We start from the raw sequence: 21,205 nt of genomic DNA on the forward strand, positions 1-21,205 counted from the left end.
ACATCCACCCCCCATTGCTTCCCCTCTCACTCAGGTTAAATGCCAAAGTCCTTACTATGATCTCCGTTCCTTCCAAAGAGTGGCCCCAGTCACCTTTCTGACTTCAGCCTGCGCTATTACCTTTATCCCTGCTCATTCCACACCACTTGTCCCGGTGTCTTTGTGTTTCTGCTAAAAGCATGCTCCCAATTCAAAGATTTTACATTTTTACTTCCACTGCATAAAATATTTCTCACCCAGATATGCACTTGGCTAGCAACTTTTTTGGACTTTTATTCAAATGTCACCATCCCTGCGAGGCCTTTGCACCTTGTTCAGTATAAAATTCTAAATATCTAAAATGACAACTAGTTTTCTCTCATGTGTGTAAAATACATTAGGTTTCTATAATAAAAATACCCACAAAATGTATTTACTTTTCATTTTATCTTCTAGATATGTTTGTTAAGCTGACCTATATAGATATGTGTGTGTCATACATACTAACATACATACATTTTGATTTTGTCTTATAGTGAAAGCCTGACCTTTTCTCATTAAAATGCCATTAGGACAATTTTGCATTTTCTTTTTTTTCTCATCACAGATGTTATAAAATGCATTATCTCAAATATAGCCCTTTAAACCAACAAAGAATAACATTTAAATTTGGGATGGAGCTTATGGAAAAAACACGACTGCAGAAATTTAAAGTGCCAATAAATCTAATTTACATACTGCTATACACTGGATAAAAGCATGTGGAGAATGAAATTTTTGCACTGGCGAATTTAAATAATTAAGTTTCCCAGTTTCATAATGTTCAATGGCATATGAATGGACTGTAGAAGCCAGTGATGATGAACATGATTTAAATCTCTATTTCTACTGAGTGAAGTTATTTTATGACTTGGACCATTTGCTTTGGTAATGCCGAATATGTGATGTGGCTAAAACCAGTTATATAAAATACAAAGTTTTATATAATTTTAATAGTCCTTGTCCATGGAGGAGTTTATTTCTAGAAGGATTTTGCTGACTTACTCTTTATCATTTGTATGCTTTGAGTACATGAAAGATTGTCTATGTCTAACTATATTTAACTTTGACTTCTCAAAAACTTTAAATTATGCAGTGTGTAGAAAGAGAAGACTAGCATAGATGAAATAGGAATGCTTAACACTGATATCTAACAGTCTACTATTTAGGGAGAAGGTCAGGGCAGGAGAAGAGTAAAATGATCCTAGTCTTGTTATAATAGTAAACAATTATAAAAATAAATGAGTTATTAAAAACAATGAGATTTTTCCCAATAAGGTGTATTTTGGAAATACCACAAAATTATTATTGAAAAAGGTTTTATAATTCAATGAGCTTTAGAATCCCTATATGATAATCTGCCTACATGAGTTTTGCAGTGCAGATTAGTCCACTGATACTTTGAACCCTGCATTAAAAAAATTAATCATTATGACTATTTTTTTTCTTCCCCAATTCTTACAACAACATTGAATTCCTTTTTCTTTTCTATGGCTCAGCCATTATCAAAAATGAGTTAACAGAAGGCAAAATAGCTGTGATGTTACAATTCAAAGCATATGAAGTGACAGGAAGTTCTTTTATGGAAAATCTGCTCAGAAGAAATCAATTTTGATAATATAAAACTTTTTAAGCTTTTATAGTTACTTGTCATTAATGGATTTTTTTTTCTCCTTTCCTTTTTCTCCTTCCTCTATTCTCTACTGAGTTTACTATAGGTTTGAAATGTGTAATTGGATTGAATAAATTCACTGTTAACACACACTAAAGAGAAAAGAGAAAACACTAGGCCAGGAGAATAGGAGTACTTAAGGATTGAAAAGCTTCAAACTATTATGGAAGGGAAAAAAGTTCAAGGATAATAGATTGTCTACCAATAAGAGGAGAGACTGCCCTGTGGGAATGAGTGTCTGGTATAAAAATCACCACTCATTGTGGAGTCAGGGGTAAAGTTGGATGGAGTAAATGGGCCATGTTAATATTACCATTCTAGTTGGAAGATCAATGGATTAGGAAATATAATTCAAACTAATGGAAAGAACTCTATTTTACATATTTCTGAACTTTTTGTATAATTTTTGCATATTTTTCTGCATATGTGAAGTCAGCTAACAGTAAATATAAGTAATGGCCTATGTGACTTCTTCAACTATTGAGTTCAGACTCCTGAATTTGCATTTTATAGTGACCACAAAAGATGTGGTAAAGTATCTTTCTGAGCCTGAGTCTTAACCTCAAAGACTACAACAAGAAACATTTTGCCCAAAGACTGAAAATGGAACCAGCACAAATAATAATTGGATTCAAGTGGTTGTCTCAGGAAAAGGGGAAGAAGGTAAACTTAGGGGTATCTATTCAGAAAACTTTCAGCTATTGGTTTTTCTATTAGTATGCCAAGATTATGCATTATTTTATACATTTATCAGGCTTCTTCCAACATACAATTTGCCATATGAACATCAATATATATTTTGCAAATAACTATGCAAAATGTTTTGTTATTGTTGCTCTTTTCACTAGACAAACAACATTTAATGAAATGTGGATTGTGTCTTAGGAAACAAAATAGACCCATGAACTGTTTAATAGAAATGGAAGGAAAGCCCTAATAGCAGTGATGCTTGTCTGGTGCTAGAATATTCTAGATGGTCTCTAATTCTCCATAACTTTTCTCTATGCTTCCTCTTGTGATTCAAAAGTTTAGCCTGAGTTTTTTATTTTTTATTTTTTTTTAACTTGGTGATTGCTTTCCTAAAGGGAACATTCCAAACAAACAATCCACAATATACAAGTGTTTATTAAACATCTGCCATCACTATGCTTGTAAATTTCTCATTGAAAAAGGTAGGAAAATGGTCAAACTTGAGTCAAGGTGGGAAAGGAATAAACAAAGGTTGAATACTGTCTCTCATAATCCTTTATTACACTTTACTCATGTTTTCAAACACTATTTGGTTCTATATCATAGTGAAAATACTTAGTTTCCATTCAGTTTTTTAAACTCAATTTTGGACTTATTTTTTTCTTTTTTCGGTCAGGTCCAATGATCTCTTGTTTATGTTATCTTTCAGTCATGTTGTCTTATTTCCTTGTGTATTTTGTGAGTTTTGACTGTGAACTATTTTCCATGGAACTTTCTCCATGGGAATTCTTTGAGGCACGAGTGGTACAGTGAGATTTGTATTTACTTTTGCCCAAGCCTAGGAAGCATTACTAATGTGAGACCTCATTAGACCACAATTGCAACTTTAGAAATTTTATTTTTGACCAATCACACATCAAACTGAACTCAGAATTAAGAGCTGCTTGGCATTATTAATTCTCAGGGAAGATTTACTTCTTTCATTTGTGGGCAATAACTTTTCTTGATCTAGCATAGCCTTAGGAAACATCCCTATATGTAATGCACTCTTAAAGTGAAGGGAATGGCCATTTGGAATTTCTACTAGAGAATTCACCCTTTGAGCCAATCCCATAATTACATAAAAACTAAAGGTCAATTTCCTCAGGTCTTATAACATGTTCAGGGTAAGAAGCTGGCTCCAGTAAAATTCCTTTTACCTGACTTCTTTCTTGCTTTAAACTAGTTATGACCTCGTGATTCACATTTTCTTGCCAGCTTATTGATGCAATTATAAATTTGTTTTCTCTTTTTAATATTTTCTTGTTTTAGTGTTTCTCTGTAGGAAGACCATCATGGAATATATTGTCTAGCATTGTGTAAAGAAATAGAAGACAACCTTAATTCTCTTTAAAAAAAAAGTTTCTATATTAAATTTATTACAAAAACTCTAAACAAATATAAAAACAAAGAACATAGTTTCTCTGTAAAGCTTTTACTTAGATTTAATAAATATGAAAATTTTTATCATATTTGCTTCATTTGTCTTCAGAAGTTTTTGAGGTATATTAAGGAACATCCCTAAAATCATATCACTTTATATTTAACTATTTCAAAAATAATATTCAAAAGTATGAAATTATCTTTGCGTATCTGTAATGCTCTTGCCATAGTAAAAATATTAAAATCAATTTCTTGGTATCATCGAATACCATGCCCATGTTAAAATTTCTCCTAGTGTCTCAGAAATAATTTTTTATAGTTTATTTGAAACTGTATGAAATCAATGTTCACATTTATTTGTGTTATATCTCTTAAGTCTCTTTTAATCTAGAAAAACCAACTTCCTATTTTTTTAATCATTTGACTTGTTGAGGAAACCAGTTTAATTTTCTTATAGAAAGTGCCATATTTTTGTTCAGGAACTTCTAAACGGCTTCATTTCTACTTTTGTCTTTCACTAAACTGATTCTTGTAAAAAGCATCATGGACTACCTCATGCCAATCCATCTTTTGATTCCTATTGTGCTGGAACTTTTAACAGTCAATGGGCATTAGGCTGCAGATTGATTGCCAATCATCCAGGTAGAGCTTATATTGAACAAAGAGTATGAAGTGAGTATGAAAGCCAAAAGTTATAAAGCAAAAAAAAAAACCTTGGAAATGACCATTAAGGTTTTCTCTGCTGCTTATATTTCTGCGTAAATATAAAACAACTCATGATATAACTTCAAAATATATTATTTTGTGAATATTTCATTTTTAATGTGGAGTTTTGTGATATGATTTGTAAAATGCATAGTAATTATGTAAATATGAATCATTGGTATTTGTTAATTCATTTATACTATTTATAAAAAGCTATTCTTTATACTATATTCAGTACTAATGTTGATAAAAGTCACTATTTATGAACAAACTAAAAGATTCACATGTATTAATTAAAAAACTAAACAAAGAAATCATTATGTTTTTTCATACTGAAGTCCAAAACAAGGAATTTATAAACAGGGACAGAGTTATTGTTTGGTGGAGACAGTATTTAAATGCTGGTTGGACTCCAACCCTTGTAATCTCTCTGCTACTCATAGAGGACCATGCACTTTTACCTTACAGAAACATTCTTTTTGTTTGTTTGTTTTTTTGGTTTTTTGTTTTTTTTTAAATTTTTTAAAAAAATTTTTTATTCATTTTTAAAAAATATTACATTCAAAAAATATGAGAAACATTCTAATGAAAAGACAATACCAATAGTCCCTTGCAATATAGGAGAGATGTTTTTTTCTTATTTGCAAAGGGCTTTATTTCCAAAATCTACTTCTAAATCAATCAGTGTTTCTTAAATGGTTACTAAAATGGAGGATTTTTCATCTTTTGCTATCAGTTCCACATTATGTCAGATAAAATAGAAAGTATTTAGAATCCAGTAAATTAGCTTGGGAGCAGAATCATTCTTAGGTATACAGAAACAATGACCAGGAATGTATATTTAGATGTAACTCTTTGATAGCATTAAATGCTATTATCACAGAAAGATGATTCCAAATAATATAACTGTCCATAAAAAAAGTTTTCTTCTAAATTGTACTAAAAGAGAATAATATTGTTCTTCATAATCTGTCTCATTTTGTTATTAAATTTATGACCACAAAACAAGCTTCATTTGTTCTATTCTTTAAATTGTCGCAGCCATTCTTCTGATTTCTTCCCCAGTGAGAAGATAAAAGAAGATGGAATACAAAGATTTGTTCATAATTTAACTGCTTTTGTATATTTTCAACCAAATGTGATTTAAGGCATAAAGAGTTTTTAACATTCAATTTAAATCCAAACTAGATGTAGAATTTTTACATTATATATGAATTCCAAATATAGATATTGGATTATGTTTGTAAACTGGTCTGGGGGAGGTTTCACTTTTACTTGATTAAGTTGGGGTATACGGGAACCTCTTATGTTTTTTTAATGTTTTTTAATGTAACATTCTTTGTGATCTATTAACTTTACTATAAAAAGTGTAAAAAAATTATGATTAAGGCTTTGAATGGGCCATATCTGTAGGACCTTGAGTTCCTGCCAGAGGCCTCAGGGAGAGAGACAGAACTGTTCACCTGATAGTTTACAGCTGACCTTGTGGAGAAAGCAGAGTAGCTGATCTCAAAAAGGAAAGAGCCCTGGAAAGAGAGGAGCCCAGGAAGCCTGAACCCTTGCAGACACTGGCAGCAATCTTGCTCCAACACGTGGCAACAGACTTTGTTGAGGGAAGTAATTTATGCTTTATGGCCTGGTAACTGTGAGCTTCTACCCTACATAAATATCCTTTATAAAAGCCAACAGATTTCTGGTTTTTTTTTTTGTGTCAGTTCCCCTTTGGCTGACTAGTACACTAGAAAGGTGGTTTGACTAGGGAGAAATTGGCTTAGGAAAAATTAAGGTCAACAAAGATGGGAAGCATCCTCCATTATTTGTTCTATATAAATGTGATTTTGGTAAATGAATTTCCTAGTTTGGAAGTATGTATTTTCTTCTTAATGAAAGTACTATTTAATTTTATTGTATAATATAGGTCTCCATAGTTAATTATAGGAATTTAATTAAATATCAACTATTATCTGTCCATGTGATCTACTCTGAAGATAAATGACTAAATGACATTGACTTCATTTTTTTTTTGCATTTGTTTACCTTAAATCAACTTTATTAACATTGATGACTTAGCAAATGCCATCTTGAAAATTTAGTATGCTTGGATATTTTAAGGGTAGTGAAAAAATATTCAGTTGAATATTATAGTCTTCAAAGTGAAGATTCATTACTATCATGAATTTATAGGAGAGACAATATATTCCTGAAAAAAATCTTTGATTTCAATTGTTTCAATAGCTCTTATTAAAAGGTCTTATTACTGAATTTAAGTTTAGTTGTTCATGTCTCTAACTATGTTTTGGGTCATTATCCTGAAATATCTAGTATATACTTCAAACCCTAGACTTGGATATGGCGTATATTGTGTATATATGTGTGTGAGAGAGAGAGACAAGTAGAAGCAGAGAGATATGAATCTAAATCAAATTAGTACAAGGAGAAAAACAATAAAATTTTACACCCATCATGTAATGTACTTAATATTTTATTCTCAAATTCTACAATGCTTATAACACATTTGTCATGTTGCTATCTTTTTTATATTCCTGAATCATAATTCTAACTACTTAGAATTTACAGTTTATCTCATAGGATTATGACAAAAATGATAGTTAGCATGTAGTGTTAACTACATTCAAGGAACTACATTCAAATTCAAGGAATTTGAATGAATATTTCAACCTAAATCTTATGTACAAGAAACTGAGAAATTAAGGAATATGTTACAAAAAAGCAAGGATCTGTGGATTTTTATATCCAACATTTTTAAATGAGTTCAAATGTTTTCATGTTTAAATGGTTTTAAATGCTTTTAAAGTTTTGTAATCCAAAACATTTTTTAAATTACCTTTAACAAGATTAGATAATAATTATTTATTTAAAGGATATTAAATAATAATGTGAAGAAAAATTTCAAAAAGGCAATAGAGCTTCTTTTATTATTCTTAATGAATGGCTTTTCTCTTTGCTGTAATTCTGTACCTCACTTGTAAAGACACAGAGTGGATGGAGACACTGATCTTACTCTTCTCTCTCCCTGTCATATCCGGCCAGGGTGCCAGTTGACCTAATCCAGTAAGAAGCCAGAGCAAGGCAGCAGTCCACATGGATCAGCTTCATGGGCAATAAAGCTGGATTAAAAAAAATAAGGCATGTGGATCTAGAGGGGCCAACAGCAGACTCCTGGCACAGAATTAATAAGTATATTTTGAATAGATCAATGAATGAATAATAAGTGACTAGTTATCACCTGTTGTAGAGGGTGTGTTATGAAATGTTTGATGTGAAAAACTTTAGTCATGAATTGCACAAGGAAAACAAATGCATTAGATGTTTTAATTCTGTATGGTAAATTATTTAAATAAGCATTTCTCCGGAAAATTTAAAACTATTAACATTTAACTGTATTTGTTGGACTGTAAATATATATTTATAATACATATATAGAATTTTCTAAATAAAGTCTATAGATATTTCATCATTTTTTTCTATTAACTTTGATTAACTGATAAAGTCCCTCATAAGCTGTTTTAAGCTGATACTGAAATTGCTTCAACAAGCAAGTTTATCATAACAGTGCTAATTAGAGATAATTTTTTAAGATGCTGATCAATGAACAAAGTGACTTTCAAAATTAAAGACCAAAGATGTATTTCACACAGTTATAACAATTAAAGCAATTTGTTTTGCCTTCACTAGTCAATATTGGTTCAACTTGCCAAAGTATAGCACACATTAATATATAGCTAATTATAATCATGAATTAAGCAAGGCCTAAAATGAACCAATCAAGGGAATGAATGTATATTTGAAAATTAATATGGAATGGAAAAAGTAATCATCTTGTTGAAAAAGTTACACAATTCTCAAATCTATAATTGTGGCTGCAGATTAAAAGTAGCATCCATTTGTAAGTGAGAGACTTATATTGTATGAATTCAATGTGCTTCATCAAACACCTACAGAAATAATATCCTAAGCTATTATAAAGCAATAGACTATACAAAAGAGAACTATCTTACAAAATATAGCCATGCTTCACTAGTATACTGGAAAGAAATTCCACATAATTTAAAGTGCTTCAACTATTATATAAATTTGAAAGGTGCATATTATCTTTGAAAATCTTTAGGTAGAGGTAAGAATTTTTAAAAATTCTACAGAAGATATGTAAGCCAAAGATAAATCATTAATTCCTATTCTATTTTGTGTAGTGCACTAAAATTTTTCATTGAAATATATTCAGTTTAAATCCAAAGAAGTAGATCCTCATATAGCAATAGCAATAATGGCTGTTTTTAAGATCTAACCTTGGGGATAAATTATACTTTCAACCATAAAAGCAGAGAGGTTTCGTAGGAGTCATTCTGTATTACCCACCTTGAATATTTGGAATTAATGTAGCTCTTGAAAACTTCTCAAAGCTTGTTTGGTCTCATCCCTCCACACATTCCAAAATAATCCTCTCCAATATTAAATATTACAGAAGTCATTTAAATCACAAACTCAGTAATATGTTGGCAACATATCTAATTCCAGATTTATTACTTTTTACAAATAATGAAATCAGAATGGGCCCGTATTTTTTATATCTAAAAGAATTAGAAAACACATTTTTTTAGAAACTTTGCTGCTTCTATCAAGTAATTTATGGAAGTTTTCCTTTAAAAGAATAAACTCATAAGCAATAAAATAAATAACTTTCTTTTATTTCAAACCCTGAATTAAACAATAAGCCTTTTAGAAGTTAATATTTTAGGTATTAGATTTTAATCAACTTTTGATTATTTACGTATTTCATTTTACAATCAACTATGTCTTGGTCAATTTAAACTATTAAAGTACACTTAGTGTTAAATTAAATTTACATGTATAAAATTGTATGTTGATAGTTATGATCTATATAGATAGAGAGGCCTCAAATCTAAAACAAAAATTTTAAATTTATTACTAGTTATATTGTTTATAAGTTTAATAATTATCATTGGAGAATGAAAAGGAAAACATGACTTTATCAACTAAATATATATTTATGCATTTTGCAAGTATTACAACAGTGTTCAAACAAAGGAAACATGAGTTAAATTAAAATATATAAATGAAGAAATTAAAATGCCTTATTCATCTGGTTATTTCTCAAGCCAAAATCATGTCAATGTATTTTTACTTTTATTATAATTGTTTTGTTTTATACTGGACATTTGCTTAGTTTAACTTAGGTTAGTTTTGTTTTTGTTTGCTTTCTTACTTTAGTTGAGTCAGTAAAATAGAAATTGTATTCCTTTAGAAAAAAATACCATGTTAGTTCTTATAATTATTTAGCTAAATGGAAAATACATGAATTTTTTCTTTTTTCTTTACTTTTGATAATTATCTTGGTCAGCAAAGGTACAAATCTAATTAAGGATCAAAATTAAACTGTGCAAAGGCTAAATCATATCCTATGTGGTTTATTTATTTGATCATGTTTTTCATCATTATACTTTTTCCACCCTAAGTGAATGAATATTTTCTTCACTCATATAAGAAGGTGCATTTTTCTTGATGGATCGTCTCTGTTTGATATAAAATAGTAAATGTATTAAAAATTTTTGAGGACATTAATATATTGTGCTACATATTTATTTATTTTAGGTCATGATACTATTTTATAATTTCCCCCTTTCTGAGAAGATAGTATTTCCATCTAACAAAGTAAGTCTTACCTTTAGATATTTTGGCAAGTTAACAATTTGGTGGGAAATATTTCTTCTCAAGCTTGCAATTCAAATAGTTTGGTTTGATAAAAGAAAAAATATAGAGATACTGATATTTATCTTTAATTAAGTTGCTGCTGACATTGAGTTCAAATTCCCCAGGGGAAGCTGGTGGACTGGTGGAAACCCTTCTCTGACTTCCTATTTTTCTGCTATAAAGACAGTGATCTTTCACCTACTTTTTCAATCCTTTTCAGACCTCTTCGGCTTTTCTCACCCTTTTCCCTCCTCAATAATCTTCAGCTCTGCAGTCTGTGTTGCCACTCAAGTCCTTCGTAAAGTCAGCTACCTCTGTTTGGAGTGGTCCCAATCACTCCTGATGTTTTCACATAGTTAATCCCTCCATAGGGATTCAAATATAGGTCCAACCTCACTTTCTGGGACTGTGGCTTCTGAGGCTTGCTCTGTAATTTCTTTGATACAGACATTCAAAACACCTTGCAATTTTTATTAAAATAAATTTCACAGTTTGTTAGTATATTTATTTCTCTGCTTATGATCTATAAATATTGTTTTCATGCATTAGGAGCTAAGCTCCATGAGTGCAGGAACTGTGTGTTTTACACATTAGTGGTAGCCCATTTCTTTAGACCTGGTTTATATTAGGCACCTTCAGATTTGTTAAATGAAGAAGAATTTCTGAATATTCTCATTTGCATTTAGTGCCTCTATCAGACAATGAACATTTCTCTCAGAGAAAGGTCCATCCATGGTAGTCCTCCTCTGTATTCTCTTTTTTAATGTACTGCTTTCAAGTATTAATTTTTCTCCCAAACATTTCTCCTAGGAAATAGTAGCAAGTTAAGCAGAATTTACTGCCTAAGTTCAAGAGAAAACCACTGGCCGCATATGTAACTCTTAAAATTTTGTCATTTAATCTAAATGGATCCCAAGACTCTAGAAACACAGTTTCAAAGACATTTCAAAATTCCAAGCTATAGAAAACCACAACTGATTTTTAAAAGGAAAAATGTAAAAATAGTTGTGGAAACAAACAAGAAAAATGGAACAATGGTAAAGGAACTGGGAGAAGGCAGACATTACAGAGTGTATACTGCTAATGCAGCCTTACTCATCAGTCATAACAATCTTAAACTTCTGAGTGTATAAGCTCAGAGAGTACAGATACACAGTGATATTGGTATAAATTTACATTATAAATAAAGGTAATATTACAATGACAGCTTAATTTACGTTAGATTGAAAGAACACATACTAAATCTAATAGTCGTGGTGTTATAGCAGTCATTTTCTTTAAGGCAGTACTGGAGATTGAACCCAGGATCTTACATATGGGAAGCAGGTGCTCAACTACAGAGCTACATCCCCTCCCCAGTCAATTCTTATTAAACATTTCAGTTCTCCTAGGTAGAGAGACAAATCTAATTAAACCAAATCAAAATATTTAGCTAAATATAAGTATTTCTATATTTTTTATTTTATCATATATATTATATCATATACATACATACATATATTGCATTAACAGAATGTTAGTATAAATGTGAATGTTAAAGATACTTTTGGTGAGGTATTAGGAAGAAATAATGAATGTGTTTTGGAAACTGCAGGAACGGCAATACCTGTAAAGTGGCAGAGAAAATGGTGAAATTATGTTCTTATGTTGGATGGAAGGCAAAATTTGTAAGTGATGAACTTGTATATTTAGTGGAGATTTTCAAGCAAAATGTGAAAGGTTCCATCTTGTTTCTCCTTTCAGCTTATAGTAAAATGAGATAGGAAAGGATAAACTAAGAACTGAACTATTATGCAAAAAGGAACCAGTATGTGATGATTTAGAAAATTTTCAGTTCATCCAGATAACTTACACTGAGACTGGAGTCAGAAGGGATCTTACCATAGAGATAACATTTCCTTTTTGTGATTTTTTGACAAATGGAAATAAGCAACTAAACATACAATGTGTATACACACAGATTGTATCCTTATATCCTTATAAGAATTCTCAATAATTAAAAGAGTGATTTTCATTTTTTTCATTGTACAAATGAGAAAACTGAGGTCTAGGAAAGTCAACAGTCCATACTGAGGTTATGTAGCTAGTATGAGACAGATTCAGGCACTCCAAATCCTGCATTCTTTCTGCATCTTATGTCAAATTATCTGCTAATTTTCTGATATCCCATCCAGTAACCATCTTTCTTTTCTTACATGAACCACATTAAATCACAATGAGAATCATGTGAAAAAATATTTTGGCACTGTTTTTGATTTTAGAAACCATAATCAGGAAAAAATATCAATAATACTGGCAGTGATATTAACATAGTATTATACATATGCTCTACCTGTAATTTGAGAAACATTCTCCCTACTATGGATAGTATATGCTTTGGGAAGCAGCACATCTACAGTATATCATCCTTATGGTCAAATTCATATTAAACTGTGATGGTATATCTTAAATGGGTGGAGGCACTAGTTTGGGGATAGATGGATGTGTAATGGTTTTGTTAGAAACTAGACCAATGCTGATGGATGGTTGTTTTCCAAAACTATATTACTTTGTTTCACTTTGCATAAATATTCATTACAGTGTACATGTGCTTCTATTAATTAAATGAACTGGGTCAGAAGAACTTCCTGTAGCCTAGGAAAATAACCTTTGAAATGAGTTATATTCATTGTCCTTAACTTCATAAGAAATTTCATCTTAATGGGTAAAAAAAAAGCAGCCCTACAGGATCCTCCCTGAGTTTTCAGAAGATGAATTCCCAGGGAAATGGATGCTGTGACAGGGTGTGACAGGACAGTTGTTTGGTAAAGAGATTAGGTATATGACTCATCAGTTCATCCAGCCACTTCAGAAGAAGTCAAGAGTGGAAATGTAGTTACTCAGTAAGAATCTCTGAAAGACCCTTTTATTCTTGAATCGCATGGAAAACCATGAGAATGTTGTATGAGCAGATACATTGCTAGCCTGGACTGAAAGGGACAGAGATGGGATGAAGAGAAGGAAAAATGTGTTCAAATGCAGAATCATAGCTACAGGGGTCTAGGCAGAAGAAATTTCCTTGAACTAAGAGAAGGAGATTTCTACCCTGACCTTGGAAAGTGCGGGTGCACCCCAGCATTTGGAGAGGGCTGGGCCACCACCCCAGGGTTTGGTGAGGGTAAAGCTTATGTCCAGGTGTTCAGGAAGAGCATGGCTGCTGTTCCCTTACTTGGAAAAATTGGGGCTGCCACTCCAAAAATCCAGAGGACAAAATATCAATCCACAGATGTCTCTCAGACTTCAGAATTTAGTGGAGCTTGCTCTTCCGTGTCAGACATGCTTGGGTCTTGTGACCCCATTTTCCTTCCAGTTTCTACCCTTGGAATGGGAATATTTATCATATACCTACTGCACCACTGTATTTTAGATGTAGATACATTGCTTCCCAGGTTTCACAGGTCAACAGATGGAGAGGATTTTTGCCCTAGGATACCTCATACCATTAACTGATATTGATAAGATTTTGTACTTAAAGTTGTTACTGAAAGTTGTAGGAGATTTGGAAATGAGGCAAATGTATTTTGATGTGGGAAGAACATGTTGCTTTGGGGTCCGGAAGGTAGATTGTTGGGAACTGAGTTATAGCTCCCACAAGAGCCATGGTCAAGTCTTAATTTGTATTCCTATGGGTGTAACCCAATTGGTAAATAAGACCTTTGGAAATGTTATCATTAGTTTAAGTGTGTACTTTTTTGTGAATAGGCTTTCTAAATACCCTATTTATATGAGGTCATAGTGAATCAGGTGTGCCTTAGTCTATATGGCTGAAGTTCTTATAAGAAGAGGAAATCTAGAGACACAAATGATTAAGCAGGAGAAGTAGAAACCAGAAGGAGAAACGATGTGACAAAGACAGAGATATAATCCAAGGAACCCCAAGAATTGTGGCAAGCCAGCACAAGAACATAACTGACTCTGGAAATAAGTATGGCCTGTTGAGACCTTAATGTTAGAATTCTAGCCCCCCAATCTGTGAGATAATGGATTCCTGCTTAAGTCAATGCATTGTGTGGTATTTGTCATAGCAGCCCTTGAAAACTAATACATAAGCATATAAATATATAATAGCAAACTAATAATTGTTCTAAACTAAAATGATAGGGTTTTGTGAATATATACATCAAGAAATTGCAAAATAAGTCTCAGGAGACATTGTCACAAAAGGCAACCTTGGACATATACTTCTGTGTTGGAATTAACCAAGTGACACCATGGCAGGGTAGGCCAGGGGGTTAGGCACATTCCAAAAAGAGGTACAGACTCTGGGAAAGACCTGAAATACAAAGGAGGAAGAATAATCCAGATTTCAGAGTTGAAACTAATTGAAGGGGAATGAGGGGTGATGAGATGAGGCTGAAGAAGTCTAAAGAAAGCAATAGAAAATGTAGGTGAAGTATCACTGCATTTATAACAAATAAACTAGGAAGCCATAGAATGGTTTCCACCTGGAAGGTGGTATGTCAGGCTTGCATTTTAAAATATCACTGAGGAGAGTTTGTAGATCAGATTGGTGAGGGCAAGAAATACTCATTGCTTGAAAAATGATGACAGATTGCTTAGAGTATGTAATCAATTAAAACTAATACACATTTTCCTAACAAAGAGGTATGTAGTTATGTATACAAATACAGTTTCAGACTATTTTTATCCATTTTGAATTGAATGGAAATATTCATTTGTTTTATGGAGAGTGATTTAGTTTTAGGGAGGGTGGCTAAAATCTTTTGAGAACAGAATTGAAATTGAGAATTACCCCTAACAACCTGATTAAATGTATTTCTGACATTTTTCTTCATTTGTAGGAGGTTGATCTATTCCTCATTCTATTTTTTCTTCTATAAAATTTTAAGGATAAAGCCAAAATCTTTTTCAGTGGTTCATTTTTAAATGAAACAAATTTTTAGGTACTTCAAAGAGAAAGCAGCAGACCAGTATAGCTTTTCTAGCCTCACTACCCTAAAACTGTTTTTCCATTGTTTTCAACAAGATTTCAGAGCAATAGGATTCAGTTTCGTAGTCCTTTTATCTGAATCTTCTCTATTCTTTCCCCATCATCCTATGCAGCTCATAGGATTCTACTCCCATTCATTGACATGGATGGGTACTTTGATTTATTAGTCTAGGTTTATACGGCCAGATGCCTAGAGGACTTGGGCATTACTGATCTTCCTATATCCCTTACACTCACCAAAGCATTGGAGCATTCAAATCCCACAAACCAAACTACTCTCAGTTTCAGTTGCTATCTCAGGACTGCCCATTGAGCTTTCTAGTATGCATATTATGATGGTTTCCAGCTATCTCCTTTAAGGTCCCTTGTATTGGTTTGGTGAAGGCTGCCAATGCAATATACCAAAAATGGGCTGGCTTTTAAAATGGGAATTTATTAAGTTAAAGACAGTTCTGAGGCTGTGGACATGTTCTGAGGCTGTGGACATATTCAGATCAAGGCACCATGAGAGATTCGTTCTCACCAAAGGTCAGTTGTTCGTGATCCTGGACTCCCGTTTTTAGTCCTCTAATAATAGAGGACTCCAGTAAAAGGATTAGGACCCACCCTGGGTCCTGCAATCTAATCAAAGGCCCCTGGCTAAATCCAACATACAATAGGTTTATGTGCCCGGGAACGGGTTCACTCAAGAACATAATTTTTGGGGGGTCCAAAAAACTCAAATCAGCATGGCCATCATTTTGTTTTCTCTCATAAAAGTGTTGATAGCAAATATACCTTATAGCTATGGTGTTTAAACAAACACTTTTATAATTTCAGACTTCTGAGGATAATTTGTAGCCTAGTTTTATTGAAGGTTTTGTCCTTCTGGACTATGTGATTTTGTAATCCTACTTGCTTATTTTTCTTTTTATGAGTGGAATTGAATAGATTGACACAATACGCCACTGTCAATGCTATCATCCCAGAATAACTTATTAAATAAGTGTTTTTAATTTTAATAAAATATAATACAATTGCTCATTTAAAAGTCTGTATATGAGATTACTATAGCAACAAATCATACACAAATTCCTTTTCTATTCTCAGCTCAAGGTCAGATATTTGCAAAACAAATTGAGTTCCTTAACACAGTAAAATATTAATTATTGAGCAACTACTTTACATCAGGTATTGCTTCATGTGCTGCAGCCAATGAAAGCAAGCACAGACCCATACAACAAGTGCTTTAATTTCCAGTGGGGGAAAAAAGAAGACAGAAAAGAACAGAAGAAGGAGGAAAAAGACCTAAGTAACCTCTTCAAGCTCAACTGTTCCAGTCATGAACTCATCAGTCTGACACTAGAAGTAATTACCACAAGACTAACCATCACTGTTCTGCTGCCTCCTATTCTAAAGTTAAGTGCACAGTATAGTTCCTTAAGTGAACTATACCATTGCTACCTTGCCTTCTGTTTGAGATTTGTGTCACAGGCCAATCATCACCACTGGGTTACTAATTCTTATCGTTATACTTGAACATGCATAATGCTAAAACAGGCTTATCAGTGTTGTGAAGAGAAGTTCTTGACCATAGCTCTTTTCTTGGGCTTGGAACTAAATTCTACTTTCTAGTCCCCCCCCCCCCCCCCCCATCACCCACGTAGGCCTTGGGACTAGTTCTTACTAATGGCATGTAGACGATTTTTTTTATCAAACAGGGAAGTTTAAGAGAGAGTGTGCTTTCTCCACTCATTCCCTCTCTCTCTTTCCCAGGTTTGCCATCTAGTTAATGTAGGTCTGGCCTCAAAGGCTTCTGATATGTATAGTAAAGAAAGAGCATTAAAGAAGCTCAACATGGATTCCTGAGTGGCTTCGCAAAGCTAAGTTTCCCTGCCAGCCTCACTGAGCTCTGCCACAACAGCACAACTGTCTAAGCCACTGCGATCTGGGGATTTATCCATTTGTAAGAACAGTTTATGCTTTCTGTAATTTTACCATATAAATGTGACTCTGGAAATTGTTGTCTTATTCCCTGTGATTATTTTAATTCAGTTTTTAAAATGGTGACTTGAAAAGTAGTTTAGTTTTGAAGGGCCATATCTCCACTAGCTAGAAATGAGTTTGTCTCATTTTTAAGAAACAAATTAACTTTTTAAGCTAAGAGGTACTGGTGAGTTACTTGAAAAAATGTTCGCTGTGCCTTAGAAAAATATCAATTTATATTAAAAGAGACAAATAAATATTGTATATCCTCTGTCATTGTAATGGGAGACTTTCCAAGTAATTCTTTTTAGGAGAATAGGCTTATTCTGGTATTTCACTCTTTGAATTTTGGGTTTCTCTGTCTTTCTTACTTTAAGAAATAAAGAAATCTTTTGAAAAGGCAAAACAAAACAGAAACCTTACACGATTTATCATATTGGACTCGTGAGGAACACCAAATAATTTCACTAGCCTGAGACTGCTCTGGTCTATAGTTTTATTTGTTTAATAAAGAACCAAAAATAGAATTGCGTCCAGTTTCAGAACCTCTCAACATCAACTCTTGATTTCCCTATAGAGGGGAGTACTGATGGAAGAATACAGTGGATATATTAATAGATCAAAGGAGAAACATATATGGAATATCTGCTATGACCAAAACCATTTTATTACAGTTTCCCAGTCACAGACTGCTGGGAAAGAGATGAGAGCCAGGAAATTTGCTTGTATCCTTTTAGGGGGTTCTTATCCAATTTTCTCCTATATAAATACATTTTAGAACCAATTACTAAATTGAAAATCTGAGCACCTTACATTCGATATAGACAATTTGCAAACTCTATGGCTAGTTTTGCTTTCTCGCCTCAATTATCTTTCCCATTTCCAACATTTCCCCCTTCTTCTTTCAGCTAATTGAAGATATTCTAAATAGCTCCTTTTTAAGTCCTAATTAAGAAAAACAAAACTTAATGAAATAGCTAGAGCAGGTGTGAGTGTAACCTTTCTTCAGTAATTAGTGTAAATAGAGTCTCTTTTGAAAAAAAAATTCTACAGAAACAAATGTTCTACTTTTTTCACACACCAGGTGGTGAAATAGTGGTGGAAAATGTGTAAGAACAGACAGGGTGTGCTGACAATAATAATACCTTCCCCTGCATCGTAATTTTCAGTTTCCAAAGCATTTCCACATAGATTTGAGTCACACAAAATAACCAGGGAGTGGGCAGACAAGATATTTTAATCTTCACAGATGAGAAAATAGAGGCATTGCAGAATAAAGTAAGCAGCAGAACCAAAATCTCCACCTGGGTCTTCTGACAATAAATCAAGTATTCTTGCAACGGAAAAACTCTGTGGACAGAGCTACATTAATTATATCTTTCATGGGGGAGTTGACAGTCACTCAAAAGAGAAAGAACAAATCAGACCTTGTGGATTTCCGCTCCAAAAGGCAGATGCAATGATTTAAACTTAGAGAAACTAATAGCCATGTGAAAAATTTATGGCAGGGTGAGTTGTAGGTCATTGTAAAGAGTTCCTGAATACCTGGAGTCTATAGATGCATGGAACTTCAACAAGTATATTAATGAATATATTATGTTATAACATAGTAACAACAGGGGTGCCAGTAGCCTATATTTACTGAGCTAGTTCCAGTAAGGATTTGTCTAAAGAGATAAGTGCTATTATCTCATTTTAACATAGTTGATGTAACTGAGACAGAGAAAGATTGAATAACCTCTTAAGTTATGTGATGTCTAGCGAGACTATGCCAAATGCCAGAGGGTTCCTAAGATGAAAAGAAAAGAAACCTGTAAATAGTTGTACTAACTTTAGAATATAAGTAAATTAGAAAGGATTTAGTTTCTTTTTACAGTTGTTACAAATGCATTATTTAAGTGTGCAAATTGAAAAGCAAGAATGAAGTAGATTTTGTGCTGCTGTCACCTCTTGTCTTAGGTTTGGGTTTCCAAAGGTAGTCATAAGACAAGGACTCATGTAAAACTTACTTATTAGGAAGAACAGGAGGGTAAAAGAGGTAGAGCATAGAAATGGAAAACAAGAAGGAAAGGTGGTGGGGGAAGCTTGCAAATTTCCATCTAGGGTGAGTTTTGCTCAATCTGGGAGGGACGCTTTGCATACTATGTAAATCTAGAAGTTGAACAAGGGAATATGTTTACCCCTGGGCCCCTTATTCACAGACTGAGGTAGGAATGGCAGAGGGCTCCAGTTTTCCTTGATTAAAAGCCACTGGGTTGGCTCAGGAATCCTGAGAACAACCAGCTTAAAAAGAGATGCAAGTGCTAGCTGCCGAAATAAACAGTCACCTGGAACCAGTCAGTTGCTGTAGTGCATGGAGATGAGGTGACCTCGGGGATAAGAGCAGTGAGCAGGACACCTGTTACACTGGGCAAGCGTTTATGCAGCAATGTGTTTAGATGAAGCAGGCAGCTTATCTGAAGTCCTTCTTGGCCTCCTTCAGTTATGGGGTGCCTCTGCTTCTCTATTCATGGATCATCGGTCCTTGGATTACAGATGTCAGAGTGGAGGGGAGAGAATCTCTCCTGGACATCCATTATTTCCCAAGGGTGTAGGCTGGTCACCCCAGGGAGTGTCTCCAGCCGACAAGGCTCAAATCACATGAAATCAGTTATATTCTACAGTGTGCTGGGCCCCGCAGGTCAGCTTGGCTGGCGGCGGCTGCGGCTCTCACACCTGGCCCCCAGCTGCTCGGGCCCGGGGCCCTCTCGCTTCCTCAGTTCTTGGACCACCATCCTCCCTGGAGCACCGCTGGGACCAGCCCGCCACACGTGGCATCGGGCCGTCGGGCTGCGTGACTCCAAGGACCCCACAGGTACCTACCCCTCAGGGCCTCAGGAGCCGCTGCCTCACTGGTCCTGGGGAGGCCGAAGACGGCTCCCGACCTGACAGTGGGCGTCCAGGTCTTCCGCAGCTGCCCCCTTCAGCCACGGCCTCCGCCAGGAACGAGCCAGAGAGCAAGTTCCTGCCCCAGCGCACCGCCCAGAACTTTCACTCATGCCGTGCAGTTGCTGACGGCAGAAATTGAGAAGTTTCCAAAAGGGGATTGGAAAAGCACAACGAGCAGAATTACCCCAGCTTATTTTCTCACAAGAACATAAACCTGAAAGAACGAGTGCTGACACCTGTCAAGCAGTATCCCAAGTTTAATTTTGTGGCGAAGATTCTTGACTCACAAGGGAATCCAATCAAAAGACTGCAAGAAGGGACTGGTGCAGAGATCTCTGTGTTGGCAAAGAGTTCCAAGAGCAACAAAGCCAAGAAGGAAGAGCTGCACAAGGGTGGAGACCTCCAAATATGCCCACTTGAATAGGAATCTACACGTTTTCATTGAAGTCTCTGGACCGCCATGTGAGGCCTTAGGCTTTCATGGTCCATGCCATGGAGAAAGTCAAGAAGTTTCCGGTAGCAGAAATGATGGATGATACCTGCCAGAAACAGTTTCTGTTCTACTTGAATGGAGTAGCTGAACCCACTTGCTAATGTGGGGTGCCAGTGAAAGCCTGAGGAACTGCCTTTCCACCTCCATCTGTTCCCAGGGGTCATGATGTTGGGCCACCTGGAGGGCCTTTGCTGGGTGGTACACCAGGAAGAGGAGCCATCATCAGAGGTACCACCATGACTCAAGGAGTGCCACCCTCTATGTACTGTGTGGGGTGCTCCAGCACCAAGAGCAGGCACAACAGCTATCCAGAGACTATCTCTGCTACCACTCCCTGCATCAGAAACATATAAAGAATATAGATATAATGATACATACGCCCAATAGTAGAAGGGTATTTATTACAGCCTGAGCCAAGGGGACTCAGAATACTATAACTTCACACATGGGGAAATTCAAGATTCTTACCAAGCTTATGGCTAAGGCAACTGGAATGGGACCAGCCCACTGTTGAAGACTCTCCAACTCCGCCAGTGAAGGGAGGACTCTATGGGCATTATTTAACACAAACATAAGGGGAAAATATAGTTAT

The 21,205-nt window shown here is 34.5% G+C and overlaps 1 protein-coding gene and 1 pseudogene across 3 annotated transcripts in view; one reads left to right on the forward strand and one right to left on the reverse strand.

Annotated features, from left to right (window-relative positions):
- The window catches only part of CDH18 (cadherin 18), a 1,139,369-nt gene that overhangs the window by 731,200 nt on the left and 386,964 nt on the right, over positions 1-21,205 (reverse strand). The gene's annotated exons all lie outside the window — the stretch shown is intronic.
- On the forward strand, positions 19,621-21,188 carry LOC101415561 (KH domain-containing, RNA-binding, signal transduction-associated protein 1 pseudogene; annotated as a pseudogene).

Source organism: Dasypus novemcinctus, chromosome 2, assembly GCF_030445035.2.
Source record: "Dasypus novemcinctus isolate mDasNov1 chromosome 2, mDasNov1.1.hap2, whole genome shotgun sequence".
NCBI classification, from domain to species: Eukaryota; Metazoa; Chordata; class Mammalia; order Cingulata; family Dasypodidae; genus Dasypus; species Dasypus novemcinctus.